General features: G+C 42.4%; 1 protein-coding gene across 1 annotated transcript in view; it reads left to right on the top strand.

Annotated features, from left to right (window-relative positions):
- The first annotated feature begins 602 nt into the window (after positions 1–602).
- Positions 603–20,950, top strand: part of SLC7A14 (solute carrier family 7 member 14) — a 126,382-nt gene continuing 106,034 nt past the window's right edge. The window contains exon 1 of the mRNA XM_044291012.1: positions 603–645. The gene's annotated coding sequence lies outside the window, so the exon portion shown is untranslated. The remainder of the gene's footprint in view (positions 646–20,950) is intronic.

The raw sequence follows: 20,950 nt of genomic DNA on the forward strand, positions 1-20,950 counted from the left end.
AAACAAACCCCATAAAACTGGTGGAATTTATTTGTTTCCCAATTCCACCCCATTTGGATTTTTTTCCCGCAGCTTCCCACCACATTTTATGCAATAGTAAATGGATCCATTAAAAAGTACAACGTGTCCCAGCAAAAAAAAAAAAGCCCTCATATGGCTATATGAATGGAAAAATAAAAAAGTTACGGCTGCTGGAAGGCAGAGAGTGAAAAACAAAAACGCAAAAATGGAAAATCGCTGCGTCCTTAAGTGGTTAATATGAAAATTTAATTTCTTTTCATTTTACCCATAATCCAGTTTCCTCTAGCCATATCTGACTAAAGTTTAGGCTTTCATTTCTTCACAACTAGCATTGCTTGTTTTAATTTCAGCTTACTGATTATGAGAAGATCCTATCTGCAGCCCCGTTGAGGTGGGTACACAGGTAGGTGCACACACAGGTGTAGAGCTGGCAGCAGACGTGCCAGGGCCAGGGCGCTGATGCATTATGCATGAGGAGGTCACGTGACGCAGGGAGAGCGTGAATGATTCAGGAGCTGCTGTACGCACGCCGCAGGCCCCGCCCCCTGCTTGGCTGCCTCATCCACAGCATCCACAGACTGGAGGGGAGATGGAGCCCGGCGCTGCCTGCTGATGCCCGGTCCGGTGAGTGTATGGGCAGTTCTGTGCCTAGCCCTCTGTGCTGTCTATCCCTCTGCCTTCCCTGGTAATGCCACCTGCCTTATACCAGCTACTACTGTGCATGCTGCTGTAGACCTGGCTGGCTGCGCCTATAGGCTTGATGTAAGGGCGTTTACAGTAGGTACCGTCTACTTACAGTTCAGCAAGTCCCAAGATGCTTCCCCCTCCCCCACTACTAGATCTTACTTCTTCCCTCATCATGTAAAAGGAAAGTGTAACCTACCTGAGGGCAGCTGGGCACCAGCAGAAACCTACCCTGGGGTGTGAGCTGGCACACATCCATCTGCAGTGGTGGTACACATAGTATGGGGGCAGCAGAAGGGAATCTGAGACATGCAAAGATTAATCATAGTGACCTATATTCTGTAAATGGAGAGGAGTCCACTATACAGATAGATATGTCATAGATATTAGATCGCTAGAGAGATAGATGATATTCAATAGACAGATATATAGATTAGATAATAGATATTCAATAGATAGATACAGATAGAGAAATGTATAATATTGTATCATATGATGCTTAATTGGGAACTATATATACTGTATGTATGTTTATATGTATAGATAGATAGACGCATGGATAGATGGATAGATAGATAGATAGATAGATAGATAGACGCATGGATAGATAGATAGATAGATAGATAGATAGATAGATAGATAGATAGACGCATGGATAGATGGATAGATAGATAGATAGATAGATAGATAGATAGACGCATGGATAGATGGATAGATAGATAGATAGATAGATAGACGCATGGATAGATAGATATATAGATAAAGAAGGAAAATCCAAGGCAGCACCAACAGTAACTGAAGCCCGGAGTGCCTGCAGTGTGGACGTAACCAACGGTCAAGACATACTAAAAGAAAACAACCGCAGCACTTCCATAAACCTTTTCACCTATGGAAATGCTGCAGTTGTTTCCTTTTTTTTAGATACATAGATAGATACAGATAGATAGAGAAATGTATCATATTGTATCATATGATGCTTAATTGGGAACTATATATATACTGTATAGATAGATAATAGATAGATATAGATATCATGCAATTAATATATCGTTTATCACTATCATCAAAATGATTATTGGTATAAATGATATATAAAAGTGCAGTCACCGGGATGGTTTAGAAGACGGGTTTTCTTGTAAGTAGATGTGATCATCTGCAAGTAACAGGTGGCGAGGGGCGCTCAGCAGTCTGGCGACGTATAATATACTGTTCAGCTACCCAGATATGTCATTTGGTGGCTACAGAGTTAATTGCCCACTTGCCCGCTGGGTCCTGATGAGTAAGAAGTGCTGTTTGCCTGACTCCAGAGTAATTTTTTACTGAAAAGCGTTTCCCCGTGTGGCATGGAAGTGGTTATTAAGCTTTATACTTAAATGACAAGGTAAAGTGCTTTCTGCCAGAGGGGGTTAATTTTATTTGACATGAGAACGATTTGTCGGATGCGATGATTGCCCCTATTTCTAGGAAGGCTCGGCATTTCATCAGCCTGGCTGTGCTCTATGGGCGTTTTCTGGAGCTCTCCGAGGTCCTGGATTTCCATCCTGGACATGAAGCCTAGAGCTGAGCTCAGTGTCTGTCTCGGTGTCTGTCTCTGTGGCTCTGTCTCTGTGGCTTTGTCTCTGTGGCTGGTTCTAGCTGACATGGAAGCTTCAGTTACTCTTTTCGCCATCAGTCATCCTGTCATTTGACAGACATTATCTCAGATTGCTGTGATTAGTATGGAGTCGTTGCGGTATCCGTTGGCTTGACTTGTAAACTTTGGCATTGCTGTACATATTGCTGTTGCTCTGTCAGTGTTTATATGATGCATATATTACATTCTGGATATTTTGTCACAGAAATGATTTTGTGAGGCACTACTGCGTTTAGTAACACATTCATCCGTCTAAGGAAATACCCAAGTAATCCAGTCATGTATTATTACTAATGGAAAGCTGTATGTAATAATTAAAAGCCAGTGATGTCTGGAACTAGGACAGTTAGTAATGCAGAAATCTTTGGCAGGCGTCATTCCACGCAGTCTTTACTGCCCTTCTTATATGGCATTTTTATATTGTAATGGTTTAAAGGGGTTGTCCAGGATTTTCCAAGTGATGGCCTATCCCTACTATCTGAACAACTGGGTTCCTACACTCAGGCCCTCTTCTGCCATGAGGATCTCGCCTTAGGCGGCCACTGACCTGCTTCTGGGTAGGGGGGCAGTATACCACAGCACACTTCCATCCCCACCATTTAGCCTCATAGACTTCGATCAGTAGAACGGCGCAGGTGCTCGAGATGATATCATTTCAACCTCCTGCATCGGGTCAGGGGTGGCATGTCATTGTGCCACCAGTGACACGTGCATGAGGTCATTGGCATGTCTTTGTGACAGCCTGCGCCGGGACAAGGCAACTTAAGCCACAGGCCGGAAGAGACCTGTGGCAAGCATTGCAGACGGTGGCAGAGAACAGGGCACAGGTGAGTATATATATTTTTTTAAATATATAAGTATGGCACTACAGGGGGCATTATATATGCTGGGGCATTATGCTACAGGGGAGAGCAGTGTATATATATATATATATATATATATATATTGGGCGTGGGTAGTGGGCGGAGTTAGGGGGCACAATTCAGATTGCTATGGGGCCCAATGATTTCTATGTACGCCGCTGAACAGGGGTATTACTAGATGGGCATTGATGGCATATTGTTAGAATATGCTGTCAATGTCATATCGGGTTGTAAAATTTTAAATATGTTAATACAAAATTACTTAATTCAATGTCATATTGGGACCGTGTCTGGGACCCACTCCTATCTTCTGAACGGGACCCCCAGAGTGAACAGAGAGCAACCACACATGCATGGCTATCCTCCATTTACCGCTATGAGACTTCCACTCAGCTATTTTTGGAATTCTCATAGCAATGAATGGAGAGCACAACGCACATGCCCGGTGTGCTCTCCTTCACTTCGGGATCCACGATCTCTAGATAGGAGCGGGTCCCAGTGGCGGGACCCCCATACACCTGATATACATTATGCCATCCATGTCCCAGGTGGGCCTTGTTAAAGGAGTAGCCCAGCAAAATACTTTGATAAGGCTAGGATTGAGAACTGGGAGCCCACCCCTGAAATCTGGACGCTTATCTCTCTGGAAATCATGATGGCTAAAGAAATATGATCTTCTCACATGCATGTAAGACATCTGTGGCTATCCATATTAAAGAACAACTCCATTCCTTCCCTGTAACACTTTTTCCAGAACACGTAGTAGATGCTTGGAACACACTTCCATCAGATGTGGTTGGAGAATCTACAGTAAGTGAAGTGAAGCCTGCCTGGGATAACAGATCTACCCTAAGAGAGAAAGGGAAATCTACATAGACCATATGGTCTTTTTGTGTGATTTTATAATTCTTATGTACAAACACATCCAGTTACTTTATGAAATGTTTATCTCTTCTGAGCAGCCATGTTTTTTTCACACTGACTTCCTAATTTCATTGCGTATTGGGTTTATGAATGAATGAGAAATGCGTCAGCATGACTCACTGTGCCGGGAGAGACCTGGGGACTATAGTGACAGTCTGTCTGGGATTGTAATATTCAGCTGAACGTTACCAAACCTTTTCTTTACGGTTCTGTTCACACTGTTGTCATGATTAATCGTTTGTACAACCCACTGGTGACTTAAAGGGAACCTGTCATCAGCTTTATGCTGACCTCACTGAGGGCAGCATACAATGGTGACAGAAATGCTGATGTCAGCGGTGTGTCACTCATGAGCTAATAGTAAGTGGTTGCTGAGAACCAGCATCATAATCATTACAGCCCGGGCCTTGGAAAGAGTCACATCTACCTGAGAAGAGTCCTGGTTATCCATAATCTCCTGCTCTCTCACCCATCTGCTGATGACTGGCAGTTCTCTCCTAGAGAGAAAGGGAGAAAACTAGGTAGAAGACGGTCAGTCATCAGCAGGTGGGCAGGAGGGCAGGAATCCATGAATAACCAGGACTCTTCTCAGGTGGCCGGGACTCTTTTCCAGGCCCAGGCTGCAATGATTGTGATGATGGTTCTCGGCAACCACTTACTTTTTACTTATACTTTATTCTACCGTTAGTATGGACAACATAAAGTGATGACGGGTTCCCTTTAATACTGGGGTATGTCAGGGTTCTGTCATCTCTGCTTGCAGACTGTTCTTGCTTTCAAAACTAACCCCCTGTCTCCCCTGAAGGCTTCTTGTGCAAGTGTGAACAGTTAAGGGGGATATGTCATCCGAAAATGACCTATTGTTTAAATCAAAATTTTATATAAAATTTTTATTTTTACATTGTCACTATATTTTAAAAAAATTGTATATAACTCCACAATTTTCATACTGGCCACTAGGACTTTTGAGAGCAGCTACACAATAGACAGGAGCTGACCCCATTGACTTCTATGGGAGAGTTTTCTAGTCATGCTCTGTGACCTGTGCAGAGGTCAGGAGGGAGCTGATAAGCAGTGATATCACCTTGATGCATTCTGAACAGATCCTTATCCATTCAGAATACATTGGGGCTGAACTGATCCGTTTTGGGACACTTATGAGAGCCCTGAAACAGATCTCACAGGCGGACCCAGAAACGCCAGTGTGAAAGCCTAAGCTGTATAGCAGAATAAGGCCTTTTGCACACGACCGTATGTATTTTGCACTCCACAAAAAATATGGATGACGTCCGTGTGCATTCTGTATTTTGCGGAACGGAACAGCTGGCCCCTAATAGAATAGTACTATCCTTGTCCGTTATGCGGACAATATTAGGACAAGTTCTATCTTTTAGCGGAATGGATATACGGAAAAACGGAATGCACATGGAGTACCTTCCGTTTTTTTAGCGGACCCATTGAAATGTATGGTTCTGCATACGGTCCGCAAAAAAAACAAAAAAACGGAACGGACTTGGAAAGAAAATACGTTTGTGTGCAAAAGGCATAAAATACATATGACACATTCCCTCCTCTGTTTCCGCTCTCTGCCATACTGAAGAACTGATAGAGATTACTTGAGATCACATGAAGCTCCTGCGTCCTCACAGCCTGGACTCCATAGAAACAGCAAGAACCTTATCACTATGCCTGTCTTTACACACTTCAATAATGCATACAATTCAGTGATTTCTTGCTTGTTTAGCTATTTACTGCTGGTCTTGAAAATATGGCTTCTGTTATTGAAGCACTTAGGTCTCTAGATAGCTGGTTTAATATCAGACCATTAGGCGATTGTGTTTTCTTAAAGCAATTTTCAGATCTTACGACCATTATTTTAGCATACCTGAAGCTCCCTGATCATGATCATTATCGAAGCGTCACATGGCACATTAAAGGGGCATTTTCACCTTGGCAATTGGGGACTGACATTGGAATACCTGACTAATGGGGGGGGCCAGAAGTGGCCGAGTGCCACAGTCTTTTCCTTGGCCTCTGATGTCACGTCCATAACTCACACATAACTTATACATCTCCGTCCCATGCAAGTGAATGGGATCAAGCTACAGTACCAATACAGTGAAGAGGATGCAACGTTCCTCTGAGTGCCCCAATCCCTTCAGAACGCTGATTGTTGGGGGTGAGGACCCCACTATGCTGATATTGAGGAAACCCCTTTAATGATGCATTTTATTCTTTGATTAAATCTTGAAACCCATGATCTGATCTGAAGCTATGATATTGAGAGTCATTAGTAACCAAGCCATTTCCCTATATTCCCTAAAGGCCTGAAGCTCTGACCTTTACTTTGTCTTTAATATGATCCACGCTCATGAGATTGATCAGGAGAGGTTTTAATACACAGTAAAATATATTAATGTTTGCAGAGCTATAATATAACAATGAATGATGAGCAGATAAAATGCCAAGCCGCAGATGGAAGCTGCCTATAAAATTAAAGGGGTTGACCACGTATCCGAGTTAGGTCTCAGACAGTTGTGTAACTGTATTCTGAAGGTAACAATTCTCAGGGTTCTACGAAACTGAACCTACAGAGAGAGTGTTAATTCCAGAATGCTTACAATTGCACTTTTAGTTACAATACACAAAAAAATGGGAAAAAAAATCCTATAATGGATATAATTGGAGGACTTGTAATAAATGCTATTAAATCAATAAAAAAGCTAAAGAAATAAATTAGCGCTCTTTATTAAAGTGCTCAAGTCCATGAAAAAGAAATCCCTGCTGGTGATGCGTAATATAATGTATGTTATAATTGCCTTAAATGGAAAATAACAGTTTGATCAAATTGAGCAAATGTATTATTATGGCTTAAAGTACAGAAAGATGTAGAAGTAACGTGTGAGCTAAAGTTTAGGTAACCGAAAGGCTCATTGACTTCTTTAGAGAGCGTCCCTGGCATCATATAAAGGAAATACGCTACAGTCTATGGCGGCAATACTAGCCTGCACTAGGTCAGGCATGCACAGATCGCTAATAAAGGCTCATCTGCACGACTGTTGGATGTTTTACAGCCTGCAAATTGCGTATCCGCGCCGTGTGAATTCTGCATTTTGCAAAATGGAAGGGCCAGCCCCTAATAGAACAGTCCTATCCTTGTCCGTTTTTTATAGAACAGCCATGCGGACATATGGACAAGGACTGCACACAGAGTAATTTCCGTGTTTTTTGTGGCCCTATTGAAGTGATTTGTTCGGCATATGGGCTGCAAAAAAACCAGAAAGTACAAGGAAAAAATAGGTTTGTGTGCATTACCCCTTAAAGAAGATCTGTCTCATCTCCTGTTTTAGTAACTACCGGCATTCTCCATGTAATAACAATTCTGGAGTTTTTATTTTTATGACTCTATGTTATGTCATTCCTATATTATTCCCACTACAAGTTCTGAATGAATTTCCAGCAGTCTGCAGTAAGGGTCCATCTGGGAGTTACCAGTTGAGGTTGTGTCCCTGCACAGTCAGACACTAGCAGCACTGAATGGACAGTGTCAGAGCGTGCAGGTATATACCCCAGCTAGTAACACCCAGTTGGATCTTCACTGCAGACTGCTGCAGTTCATTTTAAAATTTATAGTAGGAGTAATAGAGGGATGACACAACATTGACTTATATGAAAAGATGCTTCAGAATTGTTATTACATGGGCAAGGCAAATAGCTACTAAAGCAAAATGAGCTTCTTCAGGCTGGTTACGATATGCCACCAATGTTCCAGGTGAGACAACCCCTATAAGACAGCTATCTCTGTATATACACTTAGGGCTGTATTACACAAACAGATTTATTTTACAGATTTTCTGACCAATCATTGGTCAGTTGGCCGTTTACACTCGCAGATCTTCTTTTATACATACCAACTATTGGTCTGATTGTACGGAAATTGGTCAGATACTCTGTTGGTGTAATACAGCCCTTAGTGTATACATTTTGCTAAATCTTTTCCCACAAAGCTCTATATCAATCTGCTCAGCTCCTCCTGCTCTATAACCTGCATTGCATTTCATGGTGACTGGTCCTCTTTAAGGGGCGCTACTACAAGAACAGATAACAGATGCTCGCAGAACAAACAGGGGCGCTTGCATGACTCAAAATCCAGAGTGACGTTGTTTCATTAGAACACAATTGCATATACCGTAGGCCTAATTGTATTTATCCCCCTTTCACACGATTGTGTTGTCTTGTTAAACATGGCTGAAGCCCTTTATGATCACACAGATATCGCCCGCCTAGGTAAACTATGAAGTGCGCTGTATGTTGGCTGACGTAGAAAGGTAAACACTTTGCACCTGTCATTTTATTGTTCTGTGATAGAACTATAGCTGTGAAGCCTTCATTTTTGGCGATCTGTAGGGTAGTAGTGAGTGATGTTCTGTTATCATTAGGCATATTACCTCGGGGACAATGGTGCATTTACAAAGTGACTGATGGCAGATGGTCGGGATGGAGAATAGGTAACCTGAGCCCCTTTCCTTTGTTGGGAATTGTCAGTGTGGCCGCATCTATTCCTTATGTCCCCATTTCATTACTGACATTATTGTGTGGGTAGCACAGGTCTCTAGGCCATTGAAAGCCTAATTTCTTAAGCCTGTATTACACAGGCCGATTGAGCAAGCGTTTGTCGGAAGCGTTCCCCCCTGACAATCACTTGCTCACTAGCGGAGGAGACCACTGCTATTACATGCAGCGATCTCCTCCACAACAAAGGTTAGAGTGATCGTTATCACATCGCTCGTCCCCATGCTGTAAAGTGGTTGGCGGTAGATCGTAATTAGACAGCATGATCTGCTGCTGGCAAACAATTGCCCTTTGAACAAGCGTTTGGGTGGTTGGTGGCGGTATTACACTGCAAGATGATCACTAACGAGCATTCATCTGTCAAAAAATCGGTAATACTGCCTTTACTTCAGCAAAACGCTCTTGTACTTCACAAGAGCATGTTCTAGATAATAAGTTTAGTTTAGTCATAATTCTAGCCACATTCTATTTTATGTGCACACCGTATCACATAGATCGCAAAAAGACCTGCCATATATTTTAGTGGGGACATCCATATTTTCATAGGTAGTTTTAAAAGCTTTTCCAGCACTCCTATATTGATGTCTGTTCTGTCTTCTTACACGTTCACACAGTGTGCAGTCTGACATTCAGCATAAACCATTCCTGTCTTCCAAATAAGAGGATTGTTCTTTGTAGTCTAACTTGTTTATTGGTAAAACAAGAGTATTTGATTGATTGATTGGTAAAACTATAAGAATACAAATAGCATGAATACGTATATAGCATAGCATGTACTGTAACATTAACAGTCATAAGTGAAAGCAGATGGTAAAATGGCTGCCTATACATAGGATTACATGTCTAGCTAACAGTAGACACAACAACAATGATAACTAGCTGAACAGCTCGGCATAAAATAATATCCCTAAAACAAAGGTAGATCTCTCAACAGATATGGTTTTACAAGGATGGTGGAGTTTGAGAAGCAGATATGCAGAATTACAGCTCTGCTGATGTGCCCTGGTGACTGGAGGCTTCTCTTTCCCAGGATGCTTCGCACTCCCACAATGCTTTGCAACACCCATAATGCAGCAGTCTTTGTAACAGGAAAAAAAAAGTGTAATACAACTTAACACCGCTAGATGTGCTAAAACCACACTAATCACTACAGAAATACCCAAACTAAGGCAGACATGATCTGTAATGATTCTCAACGCTGCTGGGCAAAACAATGTCCTAAGTATAGGCCATGAATATCTTCATGGGGGTCCAACATTCGGCTCTCCAATCATCTGAAGAGAAGCCAGAGCGCCGTCATCTCCTCAAAGCATACCAAGCACAGCGCCGTACATTGTGTAGTGGCTGTGCTTGGTATTGCAGTCCAGGTGCATTCACTTGAATGGGACTGAGCAGCGCCCAGGCCATGTGACAATGAATGTAACACCACCGGCGTAAGGAAGAGGTTGCAGTGCTGACCAGAGCGCCGTGGCCTCTTCAAACAGCTCGATTGGCAGGGATGCCTGGAGTCGACCCCCACTGATCAGGTATTGATGACATGTCCTGAGGATAGACCATCATTATATAAATCTATAGTGTGGCAGTAGCGCCTTGCACTCATGTGTAGTCTGTTATACAGTCTGGGAAATTGCCAGCTGATAATGCCATGTAGTCTGTGGGTGTCATTAAAAATTGAAGCCAGCCGCCGATTTTCATTGCCAGTCATTCAAATGAATGGTTCCAAAACAAAATAAAAAAAACTATAATGATACTAAGAGCCCATTACTTCCCATAAACTTCCAGATGCATGCATCCCTGCTCAAGATAGAGTCTTGGTCACATGCATCCATAGAGAAAAAATCCTTATTGATATTCCATTCAACAGTTCCAACACGTGATTTACAATACAGAGGATTGAAACCCCATGCTGTAGTTTATTAATGTAAAATTAAAGGGGTATTCCGGTTGCCTAACCTAATAAAAAAAAAAACTGATCACACAGGACCTGGATACACTTCCCTAAACTATATTTCCCATAATCCCCATCCTTGTACACGTTCATGAGTCTCTGCTAGCAGACCTTTGTGACGCCCACATCATATCATCCCGGCAGGAACGCATTCACATCGGCTTGCAGAGAAAACATCAAGCACAAGAAGAAAGGACGGCGCATGTTCGACCGGCAAATTACAGGCTACAGGTCGTTTGCTATCTGTGGAAATACAGGTTAAACATTATCCAGGGTGGGCTACAAGATTTTTTTCTTCCAGAAAACCAGGCAAAATATTTTCTATTTATTGCACTTATATAGCGCTACTATATTCCGCTCACAATCTAGGGTCCCTATCAGTATGTCTTTGGAGTGTGGGAGGAAACCAGAGAACCCCACGCAAACACAGGGGGAACATACAAACTCCATGCAGATGTTGTCCTTGTTCGGAGTATTTGAACCTAGGACCCCAGTGCTGAAAGGCACCAGTGCTAACCACTGAGCCACCGTGCTGCCCCGTGCAAAACAGACAATAACATTATTTTAGACTTTATTATATTGCAAAACAGTTTAACAAAAGTTCACCTTTGCATTACCAGGATAAGCCTTTAATATAGATTTACTGTAGATTTATTTGAAGATGTTCAGCAGCCATCTGTTTCTATGCATTCAAATGAATGGTCAGTGCTGTAGAAGGACAAATACTGTTAATACTTCTTACCAGTTATCCACTAGCCTTGTGGTGAGCAGCAGGCAGCTCATAGTAAAGCAGTGTCACCATGAAGCAGACGCTGTCTAGTACATTTAGGTCTACCAGAAACAAATAGCTGATCGTTCTCTGCTGGCCCTGTTTGCATTCAAAATCTCGTGCCTGCGCCGTACCTGTCTTCAATCGGCGCAGGCGCACTGAGAGGCGGCCGCTCGCTCAGCCGCTCCATCCTCAATGCGCCTGCGCCGGGTGTAGATGTGACGTCATCGGCGCAGGCGCATTGAGGATGGAGCGGCCGAGCGAGTGGCCTCCTCTCAGTGCGCCGACTGAATACCGTTACGGCGCAGGTGCGAGATCTTGATAGCAGACAGGGCCAGCAGAGGACGATCCCGTTCCCTGGCCCTGTCAATCAACATGCGGAGGGGACGTCTTTAGGATCGGAGGATGCGGCTGCTACCAGCAAGTAGCCGCCCTACTTGCTGGTAGCAAGGAAATTTGCATATTTTAAAAGCACGTTTTTAACACAATCTACTGGACCAAAATGATTAATTAGATTATGTAGGCATGAATCGCAGTATAGGGATTATAAGTAAACAAAAAAAAAAAAACGGTTTAGTGGGGTGACAGAAGCCCTTTAATATTAATTATACGATGACAGAGTACCTTCACCAGTGTAAAAACGTAACCTTTACTGATGATCATTAAAAATCACCCAATTTGTGTCCTTAAAAAGCAATTAACAATGAGGCTGGGCAGGACAAGGAAAGGAAAATTGACTCACTCTCACACTTGCCCTATCAAGCTATAGGCCCTGCCTAGCAAAACGGAATGGTCGGCCTGATAGGGACGATTATGTGTCAGGAACCTCCTGATAGGCCCTATATGACCCTGACAAGGGATAGATACCGCCACCCGAGAAGAGACTTAATTTGACTATAATTCAATAGTAATGTCATAAGTCAATGCATACCAGAAAATAATAAAGTTACAACAAAAATAATCGCACATAATACATATATGCTCCCAAATGAACCAGTGGCATCCAGGTTTTGATCACCAGTGGACAAAAAGGAGCACATACCATATGTCCCAGGAATACAAACTTTGTCCCGACTCCCGACACGTTTCTCTCAACCGTTCTCTGGGGTCAGTTCATCAAGGGACTACATATAACAAAAAAACTTCCAAAAAACTAATGATACAGGAATGAAGGCAATAATATGTGTGCGAATCAGATTATTTTCTTGTAGTAATACCCAAATCATAATGGTAAATCTCATGACTATAAATAAAGACAATTCCCACATATTTTGCGTGATAGGACAAGGGTGAGTCCATTTTCCTTTCCTTGTCCTGCCCAGCCTCATTGTTAAAAGTAAAGGTTACGTTTTACACTGGTGAAGGTACTCTGTGATTGCATTATAATTAGGTTACACTAGTGACTACCTGACATCTGATGTCTATATCTATCAGAACTGTGAAAAATAATAGTAAATATAGTTTAGACAGTCCCTGCTACATATTGGTGGCTTTGCCTCCATTTACGCTTTGGGGCAGACTTACCAATCCACTCTAAGATATAGACCGTATAAACATGGACCAAGAAGTCTGAAGATGTGCCAAATTTATTAAGGTGACTCACACTGTATGATGAATGTGGTGCATCTTTATTATTATTATGAATAATAATAATAATGTAGTTTTACACAAATACAAATCGTTACAACACAGACAAAATATAAATATACATACGCTCCCACCCCTTCACCCACACCCAGACAAAAATACAGATATATATGCCAACATCCCTCCCACCAGTTCTCATAAAAGAAGAGAAAAGGGGAGAGGAGGCAGCACCTCGTGTGTAGAACCTTACAGATATGGATAATATGTTTAATCATATTTTATTAAATGATTTTCATAAAATTAAAATATACAGAACAGCAAAGGAACACCTCTGATTAGGCGCTCCGTATTAGATTATGATAATTCTGATCTATGACAGTATATCATTAAAGGCACAGGTAAAGTGTATGACAATACAAATTCTAATATATCAAGACACAATCTAATAACCAGTTTGTCATCAGAACCTTGGTATAAGTCCAAAATAAAGGAAAGAAAAAGGAAAAAAAAAAGAAGACAGAGTAGAGAGTGAAACAAGAAAGAGGAAGGGGGAGAGCAGAAAGGTGGAGGGAGGGGGAAGGAGAGGAGGGAGGTAGAGGGAATGGAGAGGGAACAAATATATCTCCATCACAAGGAGAGATTCGCAATATGGAGTTTTCAGTACAACATGAAACATAAGTCTCCCTGCCTTATACCGCCAGAGAGAGGAAGTCAGAGGATTCTAATGCATTAACCCAGCATGCCCAGATCTTGCAGTATTTAACAGACAAATCAGACGCCTCAGCCCAAATCTCTTCCATCCTAGCTATCTGTTGCTTTTCTTGGAACCAATCCCTCATATTGGGGACATGTGTCGAACGCCAGTATCTAGGGATCACTGTCCTAGCGGCTGTAATTAAAAATCTTAGCAGAGACCCTTTTTGGGACAATAGAGAACCCGGGAGGATGGAGAGGAGTGCTATTTGAGGAGAATTGTCAACTTGTTTTGGTGAGGTTTTATTAAAGGCTTTAAATACTGAGTCCCAGAAGGGATTAATTAAGTCGCATCCCCACCAAACATGAAGCATCGTACCTTTTTCCCTACAACACCGCCAGCACAGCTCCGATACTGAAGGGAAGATTCTATGAAGTCTAACTGGGTATCTGTACCAACGGGATAAGATCTTGTAATTCTTCTCTTGAGCTGCACAAGCCATAGAAAGCTTATGAGAGTATAGGAATGCTTTTTGACGATCAGCCTCTTCTATGGTAATACCTAAATCTGCTTCCGAGCCACTAATAAAATTAGGACTGTCCTTGTGTGAGCCCGTTAGAAGAATCTGATATAGATGGGAGACGAGGTGAGTCGGAGGAGAGGATACCATGAACAGCTTTTCAAACTCTGTTAGTGTGGCTCCAAAAGAACACTGTGCTCCCCTGGACAAAACAAAAGATTAAATTTGCTCATATTCTAGCCAAGATATCCGTGTATCCGGAAATTGAGTAGAGATGGAGGAGAGGGATGAGAATGTATTCCCTAGCATCAAGTGGTGAAAACGAGGGTCATCTGTGATCTTCATGCCTAGGAATGAATCCCCTCCCATTCCAGCAGGAAATGCTGGATTACGGAAAATAGGAGTAAGCGGGCTAAGTCTTCTGATACCCAGCCCCTTAAGAGTTATTGAATCCCATGTTTTGATTGTATGTTGTAATAATGGGAGGTGGCCAAATAACCGTGGGTGGTGAAAGCCAAGGAATATGTTTAAGAGGGAGAGAGCACAAACTTTGCTCTAAACCCACCCATTGTTTCGTGCCTTCATTGTGCTGCCAGTCTAATACTCTAACAAGTATAACGAGTATTGCAGCCCTATGGTATAACTTTAGATCCGGTAAGCCTACACCTCCATGAGATTTAGATCTAACCAAAGTGGAATGACCTATCCGCGGGCTACCCTGTCCCCATATGAAACGGGAAAATGCTGTTTTTGCTTTCCGGAAAAAGGAGGATAGTGGAGAAAGGGGAATTGCCTGAAATATATATAGAAATTTGGGCAGAATGTCCATTTTCAAGGCATTAATTCGCCCAAACCACGATAGCTCCTTTTTATTAAAAGTCTCAAGGTCTTTCAATGTCCTATCTAGCAAGGGGAAATAGTTTAGTTTCAACAGGTGTTTACTATCAGCTGGTATGTGAACACCCAAATATTTAATCGCAGAAGGTTGATGTTTGAATTTGAAAGATGACAGAAGACCCGTAAAATCATTATGAGGGACAGTTACGGTGAGGATTTCGGATTTTGTGTAGTTGACCTTAAAGTTACTTAAGTGACCGAACTGTTCGAATTCTTTTAGGATCGAGGGGATGGAAATACGAGGCTGAGTGATATAAAGTAAATGATCGTCAGCATATAATGCCGTCTTGTACTGTTTACTTTCAACCGTAAGACCATGGATGGATGGGTTCTTACGAAGAGCTGTGGCCAGATGTTCCATTACTAACACATATAAAAGTGGAGAAAGGGGACATGCCTGTCTAGTCCCATTCTGAATCGGTATAGGTGGGGATAGAAGTCCATTAATTCTTACCTTTGCAGTGGGGTCTGAGTATAAGGCACATATACTGTTTAAAAATTTGGGACCAATCCCAATTTGTTGTAGAGTACAGTCAAGAAAAGACCAATGGACCCTATCAAAGGCCTTCTCCGCGTCAATCGAGAGCAGACAGAGAGGAGAGGCCCTATTTCTAGCTATATCTGTAAGGAGTAAAGTTTTGATCGTGTTATCCCGGGCTTCTCTCCCGCGGACAAACCCAACCTGGTCTGTATAAACAATGTTTGGGATTATAGGGGCTAGTCTATCTGCAAGTATTTCAGAGTACAATTTGATATCTATATTGATCAATGAGATTGGCCGGAAATTAGACGACAGGGAGTGATCTTTCCCCGGTTTGGGTAGAACGCTAATATGGGCTTCTAATGATTGTCTAGTAAATAGAGTTCCTGGACCAATGCTATTAAAAACCCTCGCAAGGAAAGGGGCCAGAAGGTCATTAAGTTGTTTATAAAAAGCCTTTGTGAAGCCGTCAGGACCTGGGCATTTCCCGGCAGGAGAATTCCTAATAATATTTTTAACATCTCCCTCCGTGATGTCAGAGTCCAGTCGTTCTTTATTTGTCACAGATATTGTGGGCAAGGCTGTTTCAGTGATGTATTTTTCAATCCGCTTCTCTAATGAGGGTGGTGACATATCAGAGAATTGGCCTTTAAGATTATATAACTTGGAGTAGTAATCCCTAAATACCTGTAAGATGTCCATTGGATTATGTGTGTTAACACCATTCTCATTTTTAATGTATGGTATGAAAGTTTGCGGGCCCCTAGGATGTAGTAAGCGTGCTAGTGGCCTACCACACTTGTTTGAGAACTCATAAAAGAGCCTTTTCCCACATTCACGATATTTCCTAAATTGCTGATCTATTAGGGTTTTAATGGAGTTCCTAACCTTAAGCAATTCAACATGCGTAATGTTAGATAGTGTCTGTTTATGTAATGTTTCAAGGTCATGAGCTTGGGCCAATAATTTTGTAAGCGTCAATGCTTTTTCCTTCTTCAATCTGGAGCCGTGTTTTATAAATGTGCCTCTAAGAACGCATTTCATTGCCTCCGATTGAATTGCAAGGGGAGTGGGGTCAGAGGAGTGGACTTGTAGGAATTCATTGATGACATTTCGTACGTCCGCCATGCAATCCACATCTCTCAGAAGATTGTTGTTCAATCTCCAGTTCCAAGGTTTAGCCAGCGTATTGGGCAACTCAACAGAAAAATATATGGGAGCATGGTCAGATAATAAAATGTCCCCAATGGAGGCCTTAGGGGTCCAAGCCAATATGTGATGGCTAACAAGAAAGAGGTCAATACGACTGTATGACTGATGGGTGGGCGAAAAGAAGGTATAATCCCTACCTTGTGGATGTAATATCCTCTAAACATCAATGAGTTGGAGAGAGTGAAAACGGGTGAGTAATGATCGTAGTTGTCAACAGGGGGCAGTGTTCTTGTCACAACCCTCCTCCTTGAGTTTCTTTGTTGTGATGTTCAGTTCCTCATCTCGTTAGCCTCTCTCAGCTGTCATGTGGTTGGACTGATTGCATCCCTTTAAATTCCGCCCCATAATGCATTACTGGGCGGCTTATACTACTTCCTGGAGTGTGTGTGCATGCTGATCTTGTTTTCCAGTCTGCTACATTTATCTGTTATTTTCTGTTTGCTGGATCCCAGGTGACCCTGACTCCCTCCGTGTCTGGTGTAGGGAGCCGGTGGTCGTGTCCCCTCACTATTGTAGGGTGTTCAGGGGTTATATAGTCGAGGTATGTGGATATGCAACCATTCACCTCTGGGATCGTTGCATAGGCTGAGCAGCCAGGGAAAGTCTCAGGTCTTGTGCAGGGGTCTCCCTTATGGTTCCTTAGCTTTGGATCCAGTGAGTCATATATGCATGTTGCTTTGTCTTGTTTCCTGTACACCGTCTGTGACAGTTCTGTCTTGCCGAAGAGTCTAAAGCTGGATTCAGTGTGAAATTAAAATCACCACCGACAATCACCTGACCCTCCATAAAGTCTTCTAGTTTGCTCAGGAAACATCTGCAAGTAGAAAGCTGTTTTACATTAGGAAGATACCAGTTTACTATCGTGAACAGTGAATAGTTGATCTTCAGTTTGAGAAAAATATAGCGCCCCTCTCCATCTATACTGACATCAACAATGCTACCCTGAAATGATCTATGTAGGGCCACAGAAACCCCTCTAGATCGTGAATCGGGGCTAGGGCTATGATACCATTGAGAAAAATATCTATTCCTAAGCACTGGCACATGTCCCGCTCAAAAGTGAGTCTCCTGTAGTAGTAAAATATTGACCTTTTGTTTGTGCATTTGATAGAGGACCTGAGATTGTTTCTGCGGGGTACTGAATCCCCGAACATTCAAGGATGCAACCTTGAAAGTACTCATTCTTAAGGGAAGTGGATAGGGGCAGGGAAATGGAATGAGAGAGGGAAGAATAGAAAGCAAACAAAATTAGAAAGGAGGAGAAAGAGTAGGAGAAAAGTGAAGTGAGAAGAATTTAGAAAAATCACCTATTAGAAGGCAATAGTTAAAAGGAGCACCAAGACCCCTCTGTGATATTGCTCCTCAGTTGGGGAGAGAGGGAAAAAATTCACACAATCAATGCTGTGTGATTCCCTGTGGGAGACGAGTTTTTGACAGGGGAGCCCTCTCGTCTCCAACTCCATAAGAGACCTTTGGAAGACTGATCATGTTTGAACTAATCATACAGAGATCGAGAAGAGAAAACAAAATAAAAGAGAAAAATTTAAGAACTAGAAGAACATACTGAACCACTATTAGATTTCTATAAACCTATGACTCCATCAAACTGTAAAGAGCCACCTCACTTTAACATATCCACCTGAATATCTCTCTATGTTGGAAGAGGAGAACCATGCAGAAGCAGCATTGTAAATTGCTATGAGCAGGCTCATGGCTTTGCATGAATCTCCCCAAACCCCAACCAGGATACTTCAGTAGAGAAGCAGAGCCCTGAGAATTTGCGAAAGTATAGACGACTACTCAAAAAGCAAGGGGGATTTCCCCAAGCGATATATCATTATTGGGAACGTTACTGATTCCGCGGTGACCCACCCTCTCCCAAGTGTGCCTGGATGTTAATCCACAGAAGACGGGCCAGCGCGGGATCTATAATCATAGGGGCATTAAACATTAAACATTATACAGGTTCTTCTAAAAAAAATTAGCATATTGTGATAAAGTTCATTATTTTCTGTAATGTACATAAACATTAGACTTTCATATATTTTAGATTCATTACACACAACTGAAGTAGTTCAAGCCTTTTATTGTTTTAATATTGATGATTTTGGCATACAGCTCATGAAAACCCCAATTTCCTATCTAAAAAAATTAGCATATCATGAAAAGGTTCTCTAAACGAGCTATTAACCTAATCATCTGAATCAACTAATTAACTCTAAACACCTGCAAAAGATTCCTGAGGCTTTTAAAAACTCCCAGCCTGGTTCATTACTCAAAACCGCAATCATGGGTAAGACTGCCGACCTGACTGCTGTCCAGAAGGCCATCATTGACACCCTCAAGCAACAGGGTAAGACACAGAAAGAAATTTCTGAACGAATAGGCTGTTCCCAGAGTGCTGTATCAAGGCACCTCAGTGGGAAGTCTGTGGGAAGGAAAAAGTGTGGCAGAAAACGCTGCACAACGAGAAGAGGTGACCAGACCCTGAGGAAGATTGTGGAGAAGGACAGATTCCAGACCTTGGGGGACCTGCGGAAGCAGTGGACTGAGTCTGGAGTAGAAACATCCAGAGCCACCGTGTACAGGCGTGTGCAGGAAATGGGCTACAGGTGCCGCATTCCCCAGGTCAAGCCACTTTTGAACCAGAAACTGCGGCAGAAGCGTCTGACCTGGGCTACAGAGAAGCAGCACTGGACTGTTGCTCAGTGGTCCAAAGTACTTTTTTCGGATGAAAGCAAATTTTGCATGTCATTCGGAAATCAAGGTGCCAGAGTCTGGAGGAAGACTGGGGAGAGGGAAATGCCAAAATGCCTGAAGTCCAGTGTCAAGTACCCATAGTCAGTGATGGTCTGGGGTGCCATGTCAGCTGCTGGTGTTGGTCCACTGTGTTTTATAAAGAAGGGCAGGGTCAATGCAGCTAGCTATCAGGAGATTTTGGAGCACTTCATGCTTCCATCTGCTGAAAAGCTTTATGGAGATGAAGATTTCATTTTTCAGCACGACCTGGCACCTGCTCACAGTGCCAAAACCACTGGTAAATGGTTTACTGACCATGGTATTACTGTGCTCAATTGGCCTGCCAACTCTCCTGACCTGAACCCCATAGAGAATCTGTAGGATATTGGGAAGAGAAAGTTGAGAGACGCAAGACCCAACACTCTGGATGAGCTTAAGGCCGCTATCGAAGCATCCTGGGCCTCCATAACACCTCAGCAGTGCCACAGGCTGATTGCCTCCATGCCACGCCGCATTGAAGCAGTCATTTCTGCAAAAGGATTCCCGACCAAGTATTGAGTGCATAACTGAACATAATTATTTGAAGGTTGCCTTTTTTTGTATTAAAAACACTTTTCTTTTATTGGTCGGATGAAATATGCAAAATTTTTTAGATAGGAATTTTAGGTTTTCATGAGCTGTATGCCAAAATCATCAATATTAAAACAATTAAAGGCTTGAGCAACTTCAGTTGTGTGTAATGAATCTAAAATATATGAAAGTCTAATGTTTATCAGTACATTACAGAAAATAATGAACTTTATCACAATATGCAATTTTTTTTAGAAGGACCTGTATATGCAAATCCCATATATGGTGCAACGGTCATGAGTTGAAGAGCAATGCGTCAGCTTCCATTTCAAACCCGTAAGGCATAACATTACTGATTCCGCGGTGACCCACCATCTCCAAAGTGTGCCCGGATGTTAATCCACAGAAAATGGGCCAGCGCGGGATCTACGAACATAGGAACTAAAACCATTGTAGCCTGTATAAACAGACATTATATAAGCAAATACCATATATGGTGCAACAGCCATAAGTTGGCGAGCAATGTGTCAGCCTCATTTTAGGCCTGCAGGGCATAACATTACCGATTCTGCGGTGAATCACTATCTCCAAATGTGCCCAAGCGTTAATCCACAGAAGATGGGCCAGCGCGGGATCAACGAACATAAGGGCTAAAACAATTGTCACCCGTATAAGCAAACATTATATGGTCAACACCATACATGGCGCTGTGGCCATGAGTTGGAGAGCAGCGTATCAGCCTCCATTTTAAACCTGCAGGGCATAATAAAGGAACAACCCTATAGTAGCTTCAATGAGTATCAAGCGCTGACTGTTAAGCCATGTCTGCTCCATCT

The sequence above is a fragment of the Bufo gargarizans genome, chromosome 4 (genome assembly GCF_014858855.1).
Source record: "Bufo gargarizans isolate SCDJY-AF-19 chromosome 4, ASM1485885v1, whole genome shotgun sequence".
Classification (NCBI taxonomy): Eukaryota; Metazoa; Chordata; class Amphibia; order Anura; family Bufonidae; genus Bufo; species Bufo gargarizans.